Below are 4,901 nucleotides of genomic sequence, written 5' to 3'. Positions count from 1 at the left end.
TATGTACAATGAAAGTTGAGGGAGTGAGAAAATGTGAATCCAAAATAGTTCTTGCTGTGTGAATCTGTGGATTCCCCCACCTCCATTGTTTTGCATTGACAATGTAAAATTTAATGTCCTGCAGTTTCTGCTTTTTGCATGGTATGAAATGTTGGGGATTGAAAAGACTTGTGCACCTCTGGTAAACCATCACCTGTTGCTCTGCCCTTTGGGCCTCAGTGAGTGTCATTAACAACTGATTAGGTGATGAACCATGCGATCACAACCCCAATCTATGTGCACACAGCTGTGATTTAGCTGGCTAGGTATGTGAAATAAATTGAATAAAAAGTTGTCTTCAGACTCCGTGGGAAAGAGTAGGCTTTTAGCACAACACAGTCTAATAAATAAATGCCACCATGTAACCTTGGCATGAAGTCATTAATACTTACTGCAGTCCATCCAATTTTCAGGCCCCATAATGGTCCATTTTCACTTATCCAACATTCTGCCAGCCCGTTTATGTTGGATAAGTGAGACTCTATTTTATTTTGATATGTTTTTTTATTTTCTGATGACTGTAACTATCCGGGCTTGGCCCCATGTAAGCTGCCCCGAGTCCCTTCAGGGAGATGGAGGCAGGGTATAAAAATAAAATAATAATAATAATAATAATAATAATAATAATAATAATAATAATAATCTTTTTATTAGGATATTTGAAGAATGAGGTAGTCATAGTCTAATGCTAAAACCACCATGCCACATTAGCTCTCGACTATATGATGTCCTGGCTTCTCTATATCCATGGTGTATTGAAGGTTACCAGTGGTTCCCAACCTTTGAGCCTCCAGGTGTTTTGGACGTCAGCTCCCACACGTCCTAACAGTTGGTAAGCTGTCTGGGATTTCTGGGAGTTGAAGTCCAAAACACCCGGAGGCCTAAAGGTTGGGAACCACTGCGTTATACAGAATGTCATTTTGTCCCCTTTTATATCAAATGCCATGCTGTACTACAATCCCAAAAATTCAGCTGCACATCATGAGATCTACATGCACTTTTCTAATCACTTTATAATTTATCAGATTATTGTAGGGTTTTTTTTTTCATTTAGTTTACTTGGTCACAGTTCCAAAAATAAGCATTGATTGCTTAAATGCATGTTCTTGACAAAATTTACTCCCACGTTGTTGAGGAATAGCAGAGGCCTGAAGTGACAGAGAGTGGGATTTTTCACAGTTGGCCTTGGCCACATATTTCCCAGTTAACTGTCATTTGAATGCCAGAGGAGCAAAAAAATAGGGTTGAATAAGAAACAGCTTTTTACTCTGAAACTGTAAAGGGAAAAGCGGCAATGAAAACTGGGCCGAGATGACTGAATATATGTTAGCTGTGATCCAAGCTATGGTCGCCTAAACTAAAATACACAGGAAACACATACTTCTGGTCCAGATTGAAAAGGTGTTCCCAAGTCAGTGGTTTCTTACCCAAGTTGGGGCTTCTGGGGTTGTAATCTCAAACTCCTGGAGGACCAAAGGTTGGGAACCTCTACTCTAAGCTATAGTTTTGGTCTTTCAGCTCTGCATATAGAGCTGAACTTTGAGTCTCTTTTAAGAGAGAAAAAGCATAATAACAACAACAACAACAACAACAACAACAACAACAACAATTTCAACAAGGTTTGATGACTCCTGACAGTCTTTTGTTCAAAGCAATAGTAATGATACAATTATTTCCTTAAAATGAGTAGCAAGACCCTATGGCCCTCTAGATGCTGATGGACTGCAAATTCCATCAGTCCCAAATCAACAGATCGAATGGAGAAGGTTCATATGGGTTAGAGTCTAGCAATGTTTGCCCTGAACTGGTCTCCTAATCAGTATGGCTAAATGGAAAACAACTCATGTCACTACTTATACCAGTAGAGGGCATTTGTGGTACTGAACAAGCCAGATCAGGATGCAATGACATGTTCAACACAATATCTATACTGTATCTAAAATATCAGTTGCTAATGTAACTGTGCAAATTCTATTACAAACTTTTACTGGATTGTGACCATGACAACCTATCCTTCAGCTAAGTCTACACTCTTTCTGACCTCTTCATAGCATTGGTCCCAACATGGCTCTTTATAGGAACAGAAGGATTCCATCTGTTTCCAAAAGAAACTGAGATCCAGCAAAGGCTAGTGCTGGGATGTATTCTTCCCAGTATGTCTCAAGCTCAATAGTACCTTGGCTCAGGTCTTTGACTCTTTAGAACAGTTTTTCAGAAGACTGACAAATGGCTTCTCCATGATTCTCCTAGTCCCACTCTCTTCTCAACAAAAAAAAAAAAAAAAAAAACACAATTCCAAGGTCCATCTGTCAGAATCAGGTATAAAATTATGACTGGTTAACTGTAAGAGATGGAAGTGTGGATTGATGGAAGTTAAGTCAGATGCCCGAAAGCTCCTTAAGGGGATGGAACAAATGATATAGTGCAACTCAAGTTGGGGCAATTTAGAAAATAAACATGCCTCTCAGTGAGTATCGTTCAGGCAGTCATAGGAAATTCTAGAACTGGCACAGAGACCTGTATTATGGGAGCTACTTTACAAAGAACATTACTTCCAGGAACTGGTATAGAAATTGACTAAATATAGAATAACAGCAACATTAAAGCTGGGAGATAGGCCATTGACTAACACCAATTCTAGTTTTTACTTGGTACTACCAAACAGCCAGAAATTTTTATTGTAATCCCCTCAGAGTGACATTTCATGGTAGAATCTGCATAGGATGAAACCTATAATGCAGACAGTAGGGCTGTGTGATCAATGAAATAAATGTTTCAAAACTCATTACAAAATTAAGGGGCATTGACATTTCATTACTAAAGTGTTTCTAAAGCATTGTTAGTGAAAATGTTATTGCTATAATGAGAGTAATGAAATTTTGTTATTTTATCGTTATTGTAATTTTGCAAGTGGAGAAACCTCAGGGACCCCTTTCTCCCTCATTTTTACAGCTATTGGGGTGCACTTGCTACAATAGTAGAATATATTTACCCCTGCTAGCCCATCGAGTTTCAGAATGTTTCACATATCCACTGATTTTTGGGGTATTTTCAAAGTTATTATAAACAACATTTTTAAAGAAAATCGCAAAAGCCATTTTCTTGAATTTTATATACAACAAAGGATCATTCCCCCATCCCTCCCAAGTTTTAGAAATATTATACATCTACTGATTCGGGGATGTTTAAAAGTTATGACAGAAAAGTGTTTTTAAAAGTCACAACAGGTATCTCATGGAATGTCTCTCATATTAACCAACAGAACTTCCATTTAGGGATTTATTCCCAGCCCAGCACAAAGATTTAAGTATCAGCCAGTCCTCTTCTTTGGAGATTTAACAATTTATTGGAACTCTGGCTGGCTGCTGCTACTGAGGGACAAATCTCTCCCCTCTTCTGACTGGGCTTTCTGATGCTGAGCAGAATTCTGAGAAATGTAGTTTAAGGTCAGGCTTTTTGTATTCTCTAACATAGGGCTCCTCGCCTTCCCAAACTACATTTCCCAGAATTCTGTGCTTTCTCAGTCTTTTTCTCAGCGAACTCTGCTTTCTTCCTGCTGCTTCCCTCTCCTAATGGCAAAATGTCATTAATTTAAAGAGAAATGGCAGCCTTTATGGCTTGGCTTTACTTGCTTGCACTGAAAATGAGACTGAGATTTGGAGGCTTCCAAAGTTTACAAAATTCAAATGAGAAAGTATTTGGTAAGTTTCGATGCTTAAGTTTATGGCACAGACCACACTCGCGTGTCAGATATCACCTCTTAAATACAAATTTAACTAATTTGATCTGACTTATGACTAACGAAAATTTTGCACAGCCCTAGCAGACACCCTGCTCTTTACACAGTTGTGAAAAAGAGCATGTTAATCTTTTCCATTATAATAGCATTTTTGTCCCATCAAACATAATGATTAAAAAAAAACATGTCCTATGATGTATTTTTGGCAAACTGTGAAGTAGTGACAGGTGGTTGCCAATAGTCTGGACCTACTTGATGGTAGGTAAAGGTAAGAGTTTAAGTCCAGTCGTTTCCAACTCTGGGGGTTGGTGCTCATCTCCATTTTTAAGCCGAAGAGCTGGCGTTGTCCATAGACACCTCCAAGGTCATGTGGCTGGCATGACTGCATGGAGCGCCGTTTCCTTCCCACCTATTGATCTACTCACATTTGCATGTTTTCGAACTGCTAGGTTGGCAGAAGCTGGGGCTAACAGCGGGCGCTCACTCTGCTTCCCGGATTTGAACCTGGGGCCTTTCGGTCTGCAAATTCAGCAGCTCAGCGCTTTAACACACGGAGCCACTGGAGGCTCCTTACTTGATGGTAAGCTGATTTTTTTTTATTGGGAAGATGCTAGAATTGTCTGGGAAATACTCCACTATTATTTTCTTAAAATGTTTGCACACATTATTTATTCATTAACAAGAGAATCTGTTCTTTCTAAATTCTGGAAGGAACTCAAACATTTAACTGTATATTTATTGGGTTGCTGTATGGCCATGTTCCAGAAGCATTATCTCCTGATGCTTCACCCACATCTACGGCAGGCATCCTCAGAGGTTGTGAGAATGCCTGTCATAGATGTGGGCAAAGCGAAACATCAGGAGAGAATACTTCTGGAACATGGCAATACAGCCCGGAAAATTCACAGCAACCCAGTGATTCTGGCTATGAAAGCCTTCGACAACACATTGTATATTTATTTATTCTTTTCCATTTATTTTTTGTCTTCTCCTAATATTAATACTATGGGTTTTCTTTTAAGATTAAAAAAGACTTAACACTCACAGTTGGTTCTGCATTTCCTTCTTCCGGAAAGGGGAAATGAGTCTGCTTTCATGTGATTGACAATCAGGGGAACTTGCG

Source organism: Anolis carolinensis, chromosome 1 (assembly GCF_035594765.1).
Source record: "Anolis carolinensis isolate JA03-04 chromosome 1, rAnoCar3.1.pri, whole genome shotgun sequence".
Classification (NCBI taxonomy): Eukaryota; Metazoa; Chordata; class Lepidosauria; order Squamata; family Dactyloidae; genus Anolis; species Anolis carolinensis.
The sequence above is the reverse complement of the archived record's forward strand: the minus strand, read 5'-3'. Positions refer to the sequence as shown.